General features: G+C 36.7%; 1 long non-coding RNA gene across 1 annotated transcript in view; it reads left to right on the forward strand.

Annotated features, from left to right (window-relative positions):
• Positions 1-205: 205 nt before the first annotated feature.
• The window catches only part of Gm34370, a 30,203-nt gene continuing 10,081 nt past the window's right edge, over positions 206-20,327 (forward strand). Inside the window, exons 1-4 of the long non-coding RNA XR_379002.2 lie at positions 206-628; positions 13,728-13,751; positions 14,091-14,268; positions 16,220-16,347. This is a non-coding gene — a long non-coding RNA (predicted gene, 34370). The remainder of the gene's footprint in view (positions 629-13,727; positions 13,752-14,090; positions 14,269-16,219; positions 16,348-20,327) is intronic.

A 20,327-nucleotide genomic window follows, 5' to 3' on the forward strand; every position in this document is an offset into this window, starting at 1 on the left:
ACCTCCATAATTCTGAGGTCATCAATCATGTAGGGAAACGCCCTAAGCTCCTGGTATTCTGTCTGGAATCCACACCCACAGTCACCTGGCAATGGCCAGGTAGGCCTGGCCCACTATAAAAGGGGCTGTTTGCCTCCTCCCTCTCTTGCTCTCTTACTCTTTCTCTTACTCTCTTACTCTCCTTCCCTTGTCTCTCTCTTGCTCTCTTGCTCTCCCCCTCTCCGCATCCCCCCCACACACACACACATGTCAATGGCCAGCCTACCATAAATGCCTACAAACCATCCCAACCACTTTCACCGCTGCCAAGCTGCCGCCCAGGCAAGCCAAGGATTCTCCTCCCCATGGGAACCAGCTGGAGCTCTCTCCTCCTGTCCTTTCACCTGAGGCCCTGAGCTAGAGCCAGCCCTGTGGGTCCCCAACTCTGTTCTCAGCTCTTCTGCCAGCATCCAGTGGTGTGTGTGGTGCCCAAGAGCTAGAAACTGCTATTCCTGCCCTCTGTGTATGCCTGGAGGCCTGAGCCAATTCTGGCAGGTTTGTGGGGACCTCAGACTGCACTTCCCCACATCCGGAGCAGGGTCCTGCAGCTTCTCACAGCCCAAGGTTCACTTATCAGTGGTAGCATAAGGTATGGGGTATCAAACTTCCCACCTCCACCTCCATGAGTGGCCTAGTCCTGTTGTGAGCCAGGTACAGGATGCCATTTTAATTGCCCCTGCCCCCCAAATATACACAGTTTCTTTAAGTTCCTTGCCCCTTTCTTGGGGACATGAAATCCTATTAAATGAAATTTTTCTTTTTCTTTTTCTTTTTCTTTTTCGTTTTTGCTTTGTTTTGATTTTGATTTTTTTTTTCTTGGAGGGTGAGGAGCTTGTCTTAACATTTCCAGCTTCATTATGTCCTGCAACTACATATGCTACAAAGTTACCTTCTAAATTAATTTTAATTTAAGTAGTTAGAGATTTATTTCCCCTATTTCTTATTCCTTGCTGCTAAGATTTTCATAAAGGTAGTTTATTAATGTCTACCAACCCTGTTTTTTAAATTCAATATTATTTTAATCCAAATTTTCTGAGTCCAATGAATTGAGTTATCACTAAATAATTTTCATATATAATTAAGTCATCTTAAAAGAACCACTTTTCTTTATTCATATCGTTTCACTATTTAATTCTAGAAAATAGAATACAAAGTAAACAATACCTGATTTTATATCTGGAAAATATCTTGTTTTTTACGTGTACAAAAGGAAACAAAAAATAATTAGTTTAATAGACTTATTCTCTTTTCCACAAGTCTTAAAGATTTTCTGTCTTTTCTCACAATGTTAGATTAAATTTTTTGGCTAAATTAACATTAAACATTTGCATAATTTTACTAGTAGATTGTTCAGCATTCACCTGTATTTTACTATATGATTTCCTTGCCTCTCAAATGCTTCTGAAACTAATAACCATCTCAGATATTAGCTTGTTTTCCACTTAGTTATCTAACAATCACTGTTGTAATAATGTGAAAAATCTTGCTAGAAGTCTTTCCAAATTCTCACGTATAAAGTAATGGATCCCATTCTTTTCACTACATCAAGTCTTTTGAGAAGTTCTCAACAGTCATATGCTGTTTTTTTAAATTGCAAATATATCATTTCTAGGATCTTTGAACTGTTATGTTTAAGGACTTCTCAGTTTCTCTCCTTTATTCTAACACCCATTCTTAGTTCCTATTTCTTCTTTTCTTCCTCTATCTCACCTTCATTACCTCTCTTCCTGTTTAATTTCTCATTTCAAACCTTATCCCAGAATAGTATCCTGATGCACGAGAGAAAATGATTTGTGCCATTTTACTTATGTAAAAATAAAAGTTACAATACATAATTAAAACTTTAGCTTAAAATGAAGAACATTTATCTTCTACTTTTTTGTATACTAAGGTTTTTGTTATTATTTTGTTTTGTTATATTTTTATCTAGAAAATAACTTTCATCTGGATTCTGATAAATACCTTTCTAAGCATTATGTGGTACAGATCTGTAATGAAATAGATAAAGTTGAGAAAGGAAAAATAAAAAGTGTAGAGGGGGGAAATAATCAAACATAACAGGCCTGGTGACTCCCAAGCAAGAACCCACCCAGCTAAGTTTCCAAATTGTGAGAAAAACAATTAAAGAAAAGGTTAGGTCCAGTCATGATGGCAAATACTTTTAATCCTACCACTCAGGAGGGTAAGGCAGGAAGATCTCTGAATTCCAGGCCATCCTGCTCTACAGATCAAGTTCCAGGACATCCAAGCTTAGGCAATAAGGGAAATTTAGAAAACAGAAAGTTGGTAAAGGTGTACTTGAACAAAGTGGCCAAATCACTGCCACCACAAGCAGCAGAATTTGGCAGCTTCAGCCATGCCTTTCTGGCTTTTGAGTTAAAGATAGAAGAAAAGGTATTATGAAATCTGCCTTCACGAAAGGTGGAGTGACATAAGTCGGGGTGTCTCTGTATGGAGGCACAGAGAGAACATTGTGTGAAGATCTAAAGACGAAGTCTGGATTGGAAACCTCAAAAGGTTAAAGATCTCAAAACCATAAGAAAAGCTGCTCGGGATCCATCCCATAATCAGCTTCCAAACGCTGACAACATTGCATACACTAGCAAGATTTTGCTGAAAGGACCCAGATATAGCTGTCTCTTGTGAGACTATGCCGGGGCCTAGCAAACACATAAGTGGATGATCACAGTCAGCTATTGGATGGGTCACAAGGCCCCCAATGGAGGAGCTAGAGAAAGTACCCAAGGAGCTAAAGAGATCTGCAACCCTATAGGTGGAACAACAATATGAACTAACCAGTACCCCGGAGCTCTTGTCTTTAGCTGCATATGTATCAAAAGACGGCCTAGTGGGCCATCACTGCAAAGAGAGGCCCATTAGACTTGCAAACTTTATATGCCCCAGTACAGGGGAACCCCAGGGCCAAAAAGTGGGAGTGGGTGGGTAGGGGATTAGGGGGATGGGTATGGGGGACTTTTGGGATAGCATTGAAAATGTAAATGAGGAAAATACCTAATTAAAAAGAAAAAAGAAAAGAAATGTAAGAAAAAAAAGAAAAGCTGCTCACAGGGAGTGGAACTAGTCAAAGAGAATGACAAGTGTGTTGCACTCATCAAAGCTAAAAAGAGTTGGCAACCTATATATTTGACATTAGACATGGAGATGAAGTGATTGAAGTTATAACTGCTGGATTTTGGGTTTGCTTTGGTCAACTAATTATGTTCTGTTTCCTCCCTCTTGGGATAGCAATGCATATTCTGTATGATGGTATGGTGGAAATGTATGATCTGGTTTTCAATTTTGATTTTACAAGGGTTAGAGTAAGGACATTGCTATTTGAAATGGAGAGAAACCTGAGGAAAAGAAGGTCCAGGGACAGGCCCAAAGTGGGATCCAGCTCAAGGGGAGGTCCTGAGGCCTGGCACTATTACTGAGGCTATGGAACACTCACAAAAAGGGACCTAGCAAGACTGCCCTCTGAAAGACCCAACAAGCAGATAAAATAGTTAGATGCAGATATTTGCACCCAACCAATGGACAGAAGCAGCTGACCTCTGTTGTTGAATTAGGGAAGGCTCAAAGAAGGTGAGGAGAAAGGTGATCCTGCAGGAGGACCAGAAGTCTTAATTAATCTGGACCCTTGAGATCTCTCAAACACTGGACCACCAAACAAACAGCATACACCAGTTTATATGCGGCCCCCAACAAACATACAGTAGAGGACTTCTGGGTCTCTGTTCATTTTGAGAAGATGCGCCTAACCCTCAAGAGATGGAGGCCAAAGGGAGATTACAGGTCAGGTGGGGTGGGGGTGGGGTCATCCATGTGGAGAAAGGGTGGGGTGGGATAGAGGTGTGGGATGTAGAGAAAATGGAAGGTGGAATGGGGTAGGCCAGGAATGAAATATGGAGTGTAAAAGAAAAATTTAAAACAAAATTAAAAAAAAAAGAAAGACTTTGAACTTTGTACATTCAAACAATGATGTAACTGCTATAGACTCTGAGGACATTTGAAGTTGGAATGAATGCATTTTATTATGATGATGATGATATGGACACACACCTATGGGCACCATGGGTGGAGTGTGGTGGTTTGAATAGGATTGGCTCAAATAGGCTCAAAAATTTGAATGCTTACAGAGTGTCATTAGGATATATGGCTTTATTGGTGGAGATGTAGCCTTGTTTGAGGAAGTGTGTTACTAGGGGTGGGGTTTGCATTTCAGGCTCAGTGTTGCTCTTTTCCTGTTGTCTGCTGATCTGGATGTAGAACTCTCCTCCAATATCCTGTCTGCCTGTCTGTCACCACACTGCCCATCATACTGATAATGGAGTAAACCTCTGAACCTGTAAGCCAGCCACAATAGTTTTCCTTTATAAGAGTTGCTGTGCTTATGTGCTTATGTCTCCTCATAGCAATAGTAACCTTAACTAAGACAAAATTAATTCTGGTTAAAAAAAAGTCCTTTCATCTGGTTTTCTATTGGGAATTCTTCAGGTAATGCTTTTGCTGAGAAACAGATTAATCATATCCCCCTTCAGTTGTCAGAATCAACTTTTCTTAGGACAAAATGCACATTTCTTGCCATTTGAAACATCATTATTTCTACTCTGCCTACCAGCTCCATTTCTTCCCACTAAAGACTTGCATTCTGAGCTCTGGAATAACATGAATATATTTTAGCTGCCTAAATATATTATATTGTCACTCTTTAACATATTATCCTCTTCCTCACTATGCTTTTTGCACTCATGTTTATTTTTTCTTCATCAATAGTCTAGTCTTAAACTAGACATTAAATTTATCTCTAATAACAAAAACACATACATGGTGTCTCAATTTATTAAATTAATTTGTCAATTCCTTTAAAATCTAAAATTTAGATAAAGGCTGTGAATTAATTAGTGCTTTGCTACAATTTCTACATAAGTGTCTGGAACTGATCCATATTTTCATTTAATTAGTTGAATTTGGTTGGAATCCATAAGATCTTTCTCATTCACTGTCCCAGAACCAAAAATTCTTCGTTATGTTATCATATTAGGATGCACTTAAAGAAATAATAAGGATTATGAGATGAGTACTTTCTTTCCTGGCTATTGAGGCATGGCATTTATTTTTTATAGTTTGGGTTAGATCAATGTGAAATGTTGTAGGAACAATTCGTAATGGTACTGACTGAGCAGCTGTGTATAGGACATTAATAAGAAAGATGTGTTTATTCAAAGAAATAATGTAAGCCATTTTATTGGATATTTTATTTATTTACATTTAAAATGTTATCCCTTTCCCAGTTTCCCCTCGGGAAACCCCTTATCCCATCACCCCCTGCTTCTATGAGGGTGCTCCCCTACCCAAACACTCCTGCCTCCCCACTGTGACATCACCCTACACTGGGGAATCGAAATTGAGCCTTCACAGGACCATGGTCCTCTCCTTCCATTGATGCCCAACAAGGTCATACTCTGCTACATATGAGGCTGGAGCCCATGGGTCACTCCATGTGTACTCCTTGGTTGGTGGTTTAACTTTGATTGGTGGTTTAGTCCCTGGGAACTCTGGGGGTGGGGCCTGGTTAGTTGATATTGTTGTTCTTCCTATGGTGTTGCAAACCCCTTCAGCTCTTAAGTCCTTTCTCCATTGTGGACCCAGTGCTCAGTACAATGGTTGGCTGCATGCTTCTGTATTTGTCAGGCTCTGGCAGAGCCTCTCAGGAGATAGCTCTATCAGGCTCCTGTCAGCAAGCACTTCTTGGTATCTGCAATAGTGTCAGGTTTGGTGGCTGTACACTGGATGGATCCCCATGTGGGGCAGTCTCTGTGTGTCCTTTCCTTCAGTCTCTGCTCCACACTTTGTCTCTGTATTTCCTCCCATGAGTATTTTGTTCTCTCCTTCTATTTTCAGTTAAAAATTTCTAATTGCAAATATTTCATCTTCAAATACAGAAATAATCATAAGAAGCTTTATTTCTTTTCCTGAGCACATGAATGCCATATAAAGCAAGTACAGGGAAATAAGTCATATTTGTTTAATAAGACAGCTACCAAATTATATTCTCATTCAAATATGATCTAATTACCAAGAGATTACAGAATATGAGACTTCTGGGATGCGTTGTAAAGTATGTCTTAATCAATGAGAAAATAAAAACGAGCCATGAAGTCCCAGCCTTTAAATGCACTAGTTATTTCTAACTGCTAATAAAAAGAAAAAAGGAGAAAAGTTTAAGCATTTATTTTTATTTTTATTTATTTATTTGTGTGTGTATGTGCATGTGTGCGTGTGCGTGTGTGTGTGTGTGTGTGTGTGTGTGTGTGTATGTGTGTGTGTGTGTGTGTGTGTGTGTGAGAGAGAGAGAGAGAGAGAGAGAGAGAGAGAGAGAGAGAGAGAGAGAGGAGAGAGAGAGAGAGAGAGAGAGAGAGAGAGAGAGAGATTGTATGTTCCATGTGCTGGTGTTTGAAGAGGCCCGCAGAGGATGTCAAACCTTTGGGGTTAGAGTTACAGGCAGTTGTAAGCCACTTGGTTCCCTTACTGGGAGTTGAATTTAGGTTCCATGGAGAGGAGCAAGGATCTTAAAAGCTCAATCAACTCTCCAGCCCTAAGATTATGTGCTTTTAGATTGGAATTTTCTAGTTACAAAGTGTTTGGATTTGTCTTTAACCATGTGTATCTCTGTATATTTGTCTCCCTAAAATAAACAGTATATTTCTATGAAATTCTAAGAATTTGACATGCATTATTTCAGTGAAAACATATAAAATCTCAAAGTTTTGTATTTTGCAGGTGGAGTTTTTGTATATTCTGTAGTTTTAAGGCTGTTGATATCTACCTTTATTTCATTGTATTCAAATTGAACTCAGAATGCAACTTCAGTTTTCCTATTTGTTAGGCCAATATGTCCTATTATGTATGTATTTTTTTTTAGAACGTCCATGGGCCTCTGCAACAATGTGTATTCTTTGATGATTTGTTGGAATATTCTATATTATCTCTTGGGTTCATTTGACTTATGAAGTCATCATTTAGCTCCAGTGTTTCTTTACTTAATTTTATTTATTTTGTCCAAGAGGCCTATTAGTGAGAAAAGGGTATTGAATCTGACACTCTTACTTTGTAAATCTTTAATTTTTAACCTAAGGTATTTCTTTAATGAATCTAGATACAACTATGTTTTGTTCATATATGTTAGAAATGACATTGTCCCCTTGATGGATTTGTTCCTTCAAAGAGTATTAAGTGACAATCCTTATCTCTTCTGAGTAGTTTTGATTGGAGTCTGCTTTATGGGATGTTATGCTAGTTTTGCATGCTTGTTTCTTCTATTTCTTGGAATCCCTTTTCCAGACTTTTACGTTTGTCTCTATTATTTATTGCTCATGGTGTATGTTTCTTAGTGGCACAGTAAACAATGGATCTAGTTTTCTAATCCAATCTGGTAGAAATTGTCTCCTTACCAGGGAATAAAAGGATTGACATGATGAGTTATTACTGAACTATATGTATTAGTTCATGTTGTTTTGTGTTGTTTTCTTGATCTCTTCTGATTGAATGTTCTGGAATTGTCAATTAGTTCCCTATGATGCTGTAATTGTGTTTGTCCTTGTCTTCATACATAGGTATTCCTTCCTGTATTCTCTGTACAGCTGGATTATTGATTAATAATCTTCTTTAGTCTGTTTTTATCATGGAAATTATTTCTTCAATTATTATATATAGTTTTACTGTCTGTAACTGTGGTTCAGTAGGACTTTTTCATGGGGTATATCAAGCTTGGAATACATCTTTCTATTCCCCCTTTGACTTTAAAATTCAGTCAAATAATTGTTGTTTTATTAGACCTGACTTTATAAGTGACTTCATTATTCTTACAGGTTTTAATGCCCTTTATTTTATGTTTGATTCCTATTCTTACTTATTTGCCATTCTGTAGTCTGTTGTACCTGGATATACTTCTCTTTTTCTAGGTAAGATAAATTTTCTTCTGTGAATTTATTGAAAGTATTCTCAGAAAAGTATTATTGAAAGTAGACCTTTTCTTGTATAATATATTCTTATTATGACTCCCTCTCTCCCTATTTCTCTCTGTTTTTCCCTGTGTCCACCTTCCTTTCACTTTGGCATTGTTCTTATTCTTCTATGCCAAGTATCACAAAGGTAAACATCTTCTCAGAGTTCCTTCTCTGGGAAACTCTTACACATTATGAAATTTGGCTTTGACTTGAGATTACAACTTTGACACCCTCTAGACCAAAACTTCTGTGTGGTGACCCCGAGGAAGGACTTCCCAGAATACTTCTCTCATTGATTCTGGTATTTTCTTAATCAAGGCTTATTTTTCAACCACAGATGACCATGCTTGGTTGTCCTAATAAAGCAAAGGTTTTGCTTTAGTGTTTCTGTTCTCTGGTTATTCACAGCTGATTCTTCAGCTACAGCTGACAAAAACAAAACAAAACAAAACAAAACAAAGCAAAGCAAAGCAAAGCAAAGCAAAGCAAAGCAAAGCAAAACAAAACAAAACAAAACAAAACAAAACAAAACAAAAACAACCAGAAAGCTCTAAGCTGTGTCAAGTTAACAAAATGACTCTCAGGGTTATAGGTTTTCTCTGCTGTACCTCTGAAGTCTTACAGGTGTCACCAAGTTGTCTTTTGGTGTGAGAGTCTAAATGGCAGTAGGTTTGGGTAGTAATACTTAGATAAATCAGAAAAATATGTACAGTCCTCATGCTATGGGACCATGGTAAAAATGGGGGTGTGCTAACCAAAATCATTATACTTCTTATGTAACAATGAAATCCAATTTTGAAAAAGGTAAAAAAATATATAATCCTATTAAAAACAACATAATGATCTTGGAATAACTCTGACCAAGAAAGTAGAATATTTGTACAATGAAAACTTTCAGACACTGAAGAAAAAAAATTGAAAAACCTATTAGAAATGGAAAGATCACACCCATGCTCATGGATTGATAGAATTAGTATTGTAAAAAGGACCATCCTATCAAAAGCAGCCTACAGATATGATACAATCTCAATCAAATTTCCAACACAATTCTTCAAAAAATTAAAAACTAAATTTCATAATTCACACATAGATACAAAAGTTCCATACAGACAAAGCAATCTTCCTAATTCCATTCTAGCAGAAAGTATAAGACAACCTGTCTTAGTTGCTGGGAAATGACATTTTACATTAAGTGTGATATTCATCATAGCACTTCAAAAGTAAATCTACGTATTAGGATGAGTTTAAATACTTGAAATCTATTACAAGATGCCAAAACTCCTTATAGACATGGTGAATCAAGGGCACAAGAAGCTGAAATTAGGACATTTTTTGGCTCTCAAAAGCAAGGAAGAGCTTTAAAATGTAAAGGGTAATATGCAAACAAAACAGAAGCATGTTAGGAAATAATCTTACATACAGATATACATATGTGCTCTCTGTGTTACTTGTGTGTGTGTGTGTGTGTGTGTGTGTGTGTGTGTGTGTGTATGTGTGTGTGTGTGCACGTGCATGTGTGTGCCTGTGTGTGTGTTTATGAAATATCCACATGATTAAATAATATTATATTTGGCTTTAATAAGTAGCATATGGGAAGACTTTTTACACTATGAAAATATTTTATATCTTTCTTGGTAGGGCAGGGAATTTTCAAGACAAGGTTTTACTTTGTTGTTCTGTCCATTCTCAAACTCACTCAGTAGATCATGATGGCCTCCAACTCATAGACATCCTTCTGCTTCTGCCTCCTGAGTACTGGAATCAAAGGTATGTGCCAACACTGCCTGGCAATAAATATTTTATTCCTTAGGATATATGTTTTACTCTTTTTGAAAACCACCATAACTTTTCTTATTATATGCATTGCTTAATATTAGCCTAATAGTAATTTTCTTATCCTCATTATTTTGAATTTACTAAGTCGGTACTACTGCAGTGAACAGATTGTTATTGATTAGTATCCATATCATATAACTTTTTTATTAACATAAAATTTTGTGTTTTATAGATTTTTTCCTGAATTTGACTAGCAAAAACATTTGTTCCCCTGCTATGTCATTTGAACAAACCACCATTAATTTTAATAACTTAATTCATGAAACCATACATCTCTCAGGTTTATGTTGTGGATTACCTGACCTATCATGACATTTAAAAGTTCTTATGTATTTAATTGTATATCATTTTTATAGACCTCCATTGGGAACTTTGACTGACTTCCAATGAGTCATTAAGTCTAATTTTAGCCAAATACTCAATAAAGTATAAACATATATTAATAACTATAGAAATGCATATATATTTATCTGTATAAGTTCCACTTTAATATGTTATGAAAAACTTGTGTGCATAGCTAAATTTCTGAAAGTCACCGCAAACCAGATAATTGATTCTTCAGTCTTAACTTTATACATATTTCCTACCTTTGAGAAACAGGCTTCCAATTACCCAAACTTTTCTTTATTTATTTTATATTTTTGCACACATAATTATTACATCAGATTAATACAGAACAAATAGTTGCTTATGGTATATGTTGTCTCTGATTTTCCAACATGTAATCTAAAACTTGATTTTCAATATCACAAGGGTTAGTAATTTCCTTCCCCATTGCACTTACCAAGAGTAAGTACAGTGCACTGCATTATTTGTGGACCTCTGGAACAGCCTTAACGAATGACTGCAGGAGAGGTATCTTACTGATCAGCTCGGGCACTGGGCTTTTTATTTGGCAACCTGTGGAGTTTGTATATTCCTGTGTCCGTGTGAGCATGTGCACTTGTATGCATTCGTGTGTGTGTGTGTGTGTGTGTGTGTGTGTGTGTGTGTGTGTGTAGGTATCTGTAAGACAGTAGGATACATAGGATAATAGATTATTAGGTTTGTATATGTCTTTTTCAAAAGCTTTAGATCTGTAGTAAACCTTCTTTCTAACTCTTCCATACTTTCCCAGTCCTTTCCCCACTTAAATATTCCTCCCATTGTTCTTCTTTATAACTAATTTCTAATTTCTCTTTCTCTCTGTTTCCCTCTCCCTCTCCTTCTCCCTCTCTTTCTCCCTCTCCATCTATCTTCTTCTCCCTCTCCCTCTCTCCTTGGTCTTCAGTAGACTGAAACCAGGCTATTGTGTGTATTATGCAGGTGCTCAAATATTTGGCTTCATCTCCATTTCTTAGTTTCTGCAAAACAGGACATCACTATTTAGCTCAAGCTGAGATCAAACTCCTTATGTAGGCAAGGCTCTCCTTTAACTCTTGAAAAATAAAATAGTAATTTCAAGGTCATTTTCTATTAAAACACAATCAATATTGAAAATCAACTTAATTTTTATTACCCTGTGGATACATCAGCTTAGTATTTATTGCCATGTGGAACTGAACGAAAGTTCCAACGATTATTTAGGTAGAGTAGGAATACCTCTTCCACAAGTATACTCAAGCTAAAGGCTTTAATTTTCCCTCTAGCCTGCAGGATTTTTCTTTTTGATTTATTGAACCATCTACAGCTTCGACTAAATTTTTGAAATTTTTGCTTCATAGAAGCTCATAATTCTGTTTTGTTACTTTAAGTAGAAACAATTTTCCATAGCTAATACCAAATGGTCAGCCCTGAAAACATGTATATTCAAGTAACTCAGAACTTAGAAGGTTCTAGTTATGTACTTAAAAACATGTGTGTGTGTGTGTGTGTGTGTGTGTGTGTGTCTATACAGATAGATGTAACACAATTTAAAGAAAAAAGGCTGTGCATTTAAAAGAAATTATGTGGTAAAGGTTCTACATAAGAGAAGTTGAATGTAGAAAAGTGAATTTACACACCAATGCAATTATATTACAATCTCAAAATTAAAAAAGTATTTACATATATAAAAATTCAAAACTAAAAACACATTTTTATTGTATATTTTCTTTATTTACATTTCAAATGTTATCCCTTTTCCTGGTTTTCCCTCTCCTGGAAACACCCTAATCCATCCTCCCTCCCCCTGTTTCTATGCGGGTGTTCCTACACCCAAACACCCACTCCCACCTCCCCACCCTCAACTCCCCTACACTGGAGCATCTATCAGGCCTTCATAGGACCAAGGACCTCTTCTCCCAATGATGCCTGACGAGGTCATCATTTGCTACATATGCAGCTGGAGCCATGTGTACTCCATGGATGATTGCTTAATCCCTGTGAACTCTGGTGAGTCTGGTTGTTTGATATTGTTGTTCTTCCTATGGGGTTGCAAACCTCTTCAACTCCTTCAGTCCTTTCTCTAAGTCCTCCATTGAGGACACCTTGCTAAGTCCAATTGTTGGCTGGGAACTTCTGCCTCTGCATTTGTAAGGCTCTGGCAGGGCCTCTCAGGAGACAGCCATTTCAGACTCCTTTCAGCATGTACTTCTTGGCATCCATAATAGTGTCTAGGTTTGGTAACTGTTTATGGGGTAAATCCCTAGATATGATAGTCTCTGAATGACCTTTCCTTCAGTGTCTGCTCTACACTTTATCTCCATATTTGCTCCTGTGAATATTTTGTTCTCCTTCAAAGAAGGACTGAAGCACCTACACTTTGATCTTCCTTCTTCTTGAGCTTCATGTGATCTGTCAATTTTACCTTGATTATTTGAAGTTTGGGGCTAATATCCACTTATCAGTGAGTACATATCATGTGTCTTCTTTTTGTGATTGGGTTACCTCACTCAGGATGATATTTTCTAGATCTATCCATTTGCCTAAGAATTTCATGAATTCATTGTTTTTAATAACTGAGTAGAACTCCATTGTATAAATGTACCACATTTTCTGTTTCCATTTCTCTGTTGAAGAAAATCTGAATTCTTTCCTGCTTATGACTCTTATAAATAAGGCTGCTATGAACATATTGAAGCATGTGCCCTTATTATATGTTAGAGCATCTTCTTGGTATATGCCTATAGTGGTATATCTGGTTTTCATAGTTCATTCCTATTGTTATAATTAAAGACGATAAACCAACACAAATGGAAATCAAAATGGACTTTTCTAGAAGTTGAAGCACTCTTGATAAAACCACATAACAGTTTTCAAATTATTTTCTTTGATATTTGCCTGTTCTTTCATTAATAATCATTATACTAAATTTTTATTTTCATATTTTATTAATTATTTGAGAATTTCACACATGCATCCAGTTGCATTTGTTCATAGTCACTTTCCTACCCTATCGTTAACTTCTTCCAGATCCAACCTCCTCCTAATCCTTGGGCACTCTCTGATTCCATTTTTTTTTTTTATAAAATATGATTTGAGTTGTAGTTGAAAATTATGTTAGCAGTTTCCTAGTGCAACATCTTTTTCCCTAGAGTGTGCAATACTGATTCTTGGGAGCATTCAGGGTTTGTTTTATGTAAGCCTTTTACTTCTAGATATCTGCCTTATGACTGGATAACTGGGTAGTAATAGTGTTAATAAACTTAATATCACTAAGATGTCCACACTTTGCTTCCAACATGTTTGAAAAGTTCTTTGTATTGCCAAGTTTTTCTAGTTTATCTGTAGTTTCTGAAATGTTTGTGTCACTCAGCAGTCAAGAGAAATTCTTAGAGCATGTTTTAACTCAACTTGTTTATCCTTTCATTTCACAAATAAACGTTTGCTGCTCTACCAACCACCTCAAATGGAATCTATCCCACCCAACTGGAAATATGGCAGGTTTTTCTGCAGCCTGAGCCAAAGGTGAGGATGAGGGAATGAAATGGAAAAGTACCCAGGCATGAAGGCCACACATTTCCAATAGCAGTTTGCTTATGTGAGCAGTTCTTGATATGAAATCATTTTAGTTGATTTTTAGTGCAATAAAAATCATACTGGGAAATAATTTCCCACATGGTGATTTTTTTAGGGACTTGTTCAAGTTCTAGTTTCAATCTTATACATTCAAAAAACTTGAAAGCATGAGCAATATCTCCATGGTATAAGATATACTAAGCATTTATAAATATGAAGGTTACTAATTGTAACTCAACTGGTTTAACTTGGACTGTTTTCCACCTAATAACTTTGGCTTATTTATAGGTTTCACATGGAGACTGAAAAAGAGAGATGATATGGGCAGTATGTGCAATCAAGGATTTGTGCTCATGAAGCTCGGACTAATAGGATGACTCCACCGGAAGAGAAGAGCTACATCACCACAGCCTCACTCAGTACCCTCAACCCTGCAAACTAAAGAGAGATACATAGGGGATTGAGGGTGTGTTTGTGTGTGTGTGTGTGTGTGTGTGTGTGTGTGTGTTCTGTTTTGTTTTGTTTTGTTTTTGTTGTTGTTGATGGTGGTTTTTGTCTTTCAGAAAGAAAAAAAGGAGTGTGAAATCACAAATTTACTTTGATTCACTGTCTCATAGCATGTGATAGGTCTCTAGAAAAATAAAACCATTTATATAGCTAGGTGATAGACAAATCTGTAGATTAGGTAGGTGGTAGATACATACATTCATACATACATACATACATGCACAAACAGAGAGATTGATGATACATAAATGATAGATATGAAAGAGAGAGAAAGGAAGAGAGGGGTAGAGAGAGGGTGTTTTAAGGAATCGGTTCATGTATGGAATTATAGGGGTTGACATACTGAATATTTTCAGGATATAACCAGGAAATGGAAAAAAAATGAAAAATGAAGTTGAATTCAAGCCAAGTCCCAAAGGCATATTCCAGGAGAATTCCTTCCTTTTAGGAAGATCTGCTTTTGCAGCTGTTTTATTTTAGTTGGCCTTATTTTATTTTTTTTTCTCAATTCATCTCACTGCATCCTGACTACAATATCTTACTCAAAGCCCACTACTGGAAGTGTTCAAGTCATCAAACCAAATTTCTGAAATACCCAAACTTAAAATGTGTCCAAATACTTGAACAGAGGGACCTAGTCAAGGTCACATACAAAATGAACTGTCATAACAAGGGCCAATAAAAGACACAATTGAAAAATGGGTTACAGGTAGGATTTAGGAGACATTTTAATGATGGGCACCACAGTATTTGAGTATGTATTATCCGTGAGTGCTGTGTTTACTAAAGCAGACACTTCTTGACACAAGCACCTGCTAGCTATCTACACTCGAGCTCATGAATCTGTCAAAATGGATTGTTATATCCTATACATTTTTGTTTGGTACATCATCATTATTTTATAGGCAGTATAAGACCTAACAAATGTTGTGCTACATAGAAATCCCCACTTTATGAAGGAATAGGAAAGTGGAAACTTTTGGTTTCTTTGGAAAGTCAGTTATGTCAAATGATGATTTGCTGGCCACATAGGTGAAAGGTTGTTTTGCTAAAGCTCATACATGAAAAAAAAATGTTTTCCTGAAGCGAACACAGGTGAAAGAATGTTTTACTATAGCAACCACATGGAAGGATGCATGCTGTTCAGAAGGAATACAAATATGACCCCAGAGACAGTGGAAGCAAAAGCATAGGTTTGCTTTCTTCCATCTCACTATTCACACATTGGTTGACCTTCCATTGTGTTGCTGAGCTCCACTGTGGTGATGCCAAAGAAAGAAACTCACCAAAGAACTTCTTGTGAGGTTCCTGTGGTTTCCTGCTGTTTCTGCTGTGGCTGTGGGCTTGTTTGTTAGCCTTGCAGTTTTTTCTAAATTGAACTGACCTGGCTTTTTCATGTGTGGTGACTGCCAAGTGCTCTGGACTGCAGCTGCTAATTCATATTGTTTGCTCCTGGACTTTTCTGCTAATATCCTGACAAGGAAGATTGGAGTCACCTCCCAAAATACAAACTATTTCTAAACAGGCCTGCTTCCTGTGCCTTAATAACTTTTCTCTTCCACTACCTCTGGTGGGTGGCAGACTAGGGGTTGAACATTTATTAAAGTAGGTTGAGAAAAATTTATGCCTATAGATTAATAGATTAATTGACTTTTTCCCACGGCCCCCTTATCCCAAAATATATGACCCAGTGAAGATTTCCAAAGATTCTTGAAAGTCGACTTATGATGCTGTGGTAGCTTGAATATGTATGGCCCCCATAACTCAAGACTCAAATGTTGAATGCTTGGCCCATAGGGAGTGGCATTACTTGTAGGTATGGCCTTGTTGGAGTAGGTGTGACATTCTTGGAGTTAGTGTGTTACTATGGAGACAAGCTTTGGAATCTCATATGTTCATATTTTATCCAGTGTGTCATATTCCCCGCTGCTGCCTGAAGATCAATATGTAAAACACTCAGCTCCTTCTCCAGTATCATATCTACCTGCATTCCACCTTGCTTCTTACCATGGCGATAATAGACTAAACTACTGAAACTGTAAGTGAGCCTTAGTTAAGTGCTTTTCTTTATAAGAGTTGCCATTGCCATGGTATCTCTCCACAGATATAAAACCCTAAGATAAAAGTAATCATGCCAGTACCACCATAGGACTCACAATGAATTAACATGTATGAGTGCTTAGTATATGCAGATGAATGACTCTAGTCATTTTTCTTACCAAAATTATTTCATAACAAAAGCAATATACATAAATTCTGACTTTATGATACTCAGTTTATCTGTTAATGAATAGTTTTGCATATCATCCTTTCTCTGTTTTTTATGCCATTCAAAGAAGAAGCAGAACATGATGTTCCCAGGGTCTTTTTCTCCAGAAGGCTGTGGGCAGAGTTCATTAATGAGAAGCATTTATATGAGTCAAGGAAGCTGTTGGCTTCATGGAGGCCACTGTCCCCTGAAGACAGTGCACACAGATGTGAGAGGAAGGCAGCTGTCTTCATTGAACCAAATGTCCTCGGGAGACAGTTGCACACAGATGTGAGAGCAAATGTTAGAATTTGAGGACATTTCCATATTACTTTTAAGATCCAAAACAGTAAATGCAGACATCACATAATAAAAAACACCGTTCTCAATAACAGAGTTAGCTTGAACAGTTAATAGTTAAAATACTTTTTTAAAACCCTAGGTCCATGAAAAGGTAATGGGAGGATTTTTAAGTTAACAAATATTAAGCAGTTTGTGGGAATTTTACTCATGATTTATACTTATGTAACTGCTGTGTACACTATTCAGTCTAGTTTTCAGCATATGGTTTAGCTTCAACCTGTTAAGTTAGATTGTTTTTACCAGCTGCCTAGTGAGAAAATGTTGGAAATGCCAGACTTCATGTCATACTTCACGAGCACAGGATCTGAAATGACTGTTTCAAACACTTGAATAATAAAGTCTCACCCACAAAATGGTTTTCTTGACAAAGGCACAGATTAATTTTCTTTTTCAGGCCTGTATTTTTTATTAAAATTATCTGATATGCAGTATCTATGAAAATCACTTTATTTCAGCCCAAATGTGTGTGTTTGTGTGTTTATGGATACATATGTGTATGGATATATATTACATTCTACATATATATATGTATGTACTACATGTACTTTGTATGTATAATTTCACATAAATGTCATATTATAATATACGATTTAAAATGTAGCAAAGTAATTTACCTGTGGTATATTTCTAACTATATGCCTGAACTAAGAAAATGAAAAATAAAAAGAGCTAAACTAAGTAACTATGGAAAGGAAGTTTTAATAAAATCATATACAGCAAAACATTCATGAAATGTCAAAAATATTGTTGCATAAACAAGATTTATATAACATAAATGCCAGCTAACACACCATTGTGGGTAAAGGAAATTTCACAAAATGGTACTTCTACATAAAGCACCATGAGCAACTGATAGCTGCAAAGTGGGGGAAATTACTTTTCTCAAGAAAACATCCTTATATCTTGTCAAATTCCAAGAGTCATCCTGAAACACATAGATATAAGCCATTATAAATGGACTAAGTAGTATATATGTATGCAGGGTGTGTGTGTGTGTGTGTGTGTGTGTGTGTGTGTGTGTGTGTGAGAGAGAGAGAGAGAGAGAGAGAGAGAGAGAGAGAGAGAATAATCATTGAATCATTAAAGAAGAATGACTTTGAAAGTAAGGTAGTGGGTATATTGGAGAAGAGGGAGAAAAAAGAAGGCAGGTTGAAACCTCTGGTAAATCACCCAAAAAATAAAAGAAGGTTAAATTAAAAAATAGAAGTAGTATAAGACGTAAATGACCTTTGCCCAGCATAATAGAATGCTTGCATTGCAGTGGCTATGACAACTTATATAAGACCTGCATGATATCAAATCAGCCTAAATGCCAGCATTGATGGAGGGGGTGGGGGGCTTCATGTATACCCAATCCTAGGGGAGATGATACTGGTAACTTATAGCTGCTAGTTGAACAAGAATGAAATTTCTTCAGGTTGTGTTCTTAGAGAGGCTTCCCATGTTTGGGACATATTTTTCTTTTTTTTTTAACAGTCTAAATTAATAGCTTGTAATATATTTAGACATTACACATATAAGAAAATAAATTTATGATATCTGTATGATGTACAAGAAATCCATGTAAATTTCAATATATATATATTCAAAACTCATTCAATAGCTAACTCAGTAGCTAGCTATTATTTGTTATAGTATTGTTCATTTTCAGTTATATAAAGAAAAATATGTTCTTGGTAAAACATGCTTGAACATTGACACAATTATAGATTTTCATGATGATCTTCTTTGAGTTTTTTCTTCAAAAATAAGTTGTTAGTTCTATATGAATAATAGACATGGTTAGATATTTGATATGCCAATACAGCTATGCTATAAACACAAAATATAAGGTATATATTTCAACAGACATCATAGTGTAGTATTATAGGAATAAAAAATAGTTTTGTGGGGAAAACATTTCAGAAACCATTACAGTAAAGCTTAATGAAATGCATTAACTATGCCTTCACTCAACGATCAAATGGCAGAAGAAACAACTTCTCAATTTTTTATATTCACTGAAAATAAAACTAATACATTATAAACTTAATGACAAGTATTTTAGACATAAAGTTTTAAGTTATTATTTTTTATGTTTTAAACAATTTTTATTAGATATTTTCTTCATTTACATTTCAAATGCTATCCCAAAAGTTCCCTATACCCTACCCAGCCCTGCTCCCCAACCCAGCCACTCACACTTCCTGGCCCTGGAATTCCCTTGTACTGGGGTATATAATCTTTGCAAGACAAAGGGCCTATCCTCCAAATGACAGCCAACTAGGCCATCTTCTGCAACATATGCAGCTAGAGACACAAACGCTAGGAGTACAGATTCGTTCATATTACTGCTCCTCCTATAGTGTTACAGATCCCTTTAGCTCCTTGGGTACTTTCTCTAGCTCCTCCATTGGGAGCCCTGTGTTCCATCGAATAGATGATATGAGCATCCACTTCTGTATTTGCCAGGCACTGGCATAGCCTCACATGAGACAGCTATATCAGGGTACTTTCAGCAAAATCTTGCTGGCATATGCAATAGTGTCTCTGTGTTTAGTGACTGATTATGGGATGGGTCCCCGGATGGGCAGTCTCTGTATAGTCCTTCCTTCCATCTCAGCTCCAAACTTTGTCTCTGTAACTCCTGCCATGGGTATTTTGTTCCCCATTGTAAGGAGGAACAAAGTATTCACACTTTGGTCTCCCTTCTTCCTGAGTTTCATGTGTTTCACAAATTGTATCTTGGGTATTCTAAGTTTCTGGGCTAATATTCACTTATAAGTGAGTGCATATCATTTGTGTTCTTTTGTGATTGGGTTACCTCACTCAGGATGATATCCTCCAGCTTCATCCATTTGCTTAAGAATTTCATAAATTCATTGTTTTTAATAGCTGAGTAGTACTCTATTGTGTAAATGTACCACATTTTCTGTATCCATTCCTCTGTTGAGGGACATCTCAATTCTTTCTAGCTCCTGGCTATTATAAATAAGGCTGCTATGAATTAGTGGAGCATGTGTCCTTATTACCAGTTGAGGCATCCTCTGTTGAGGGACATCTGGGTTCTTTCCAGCTTCTGGCTATTATAAAGAAGGCTGCTGTGAACATAGTGGAGTTGTGTCCTTATTACCAGTTGGGACATCTTCTGGGTATATGCCCAGGAGAGGTATTGTTGGATCCTCCAGTAGTACTAGGGACATCATTTTCTGTAGATGAGTTTTTGTAAGATTTTTCCTGTCTGCATTGGAATATCAATCAGTATTGTAACTGTGCAGGTCTTGTTTAGGCAGTCATATTGTTAGGATTTCATGGGTGATATTTTCTGCTATATATAGAAAACACTCTTTTAGCAGATGCCCTGGTCTCCTGGTTTTAACTTTTGTTCCACTCTTTATGTCCCCTGACTTTAAGTATAGAAGATGTGT

Source organism: Mus musculus, chromosome 8, assembly GCF_000001635.26.
Source record: "Mus musculus strain C57BL/6J chromosome 8, GRCm38.p6 C57BL/6J".
In the NCBI taxonomy this organism is placed as follows: domain Eukaryota; kingdom Metazoa; phylum Chordata; class Mammalia; order Rodentia; family Muridae; genus Mus; species Mus musculus.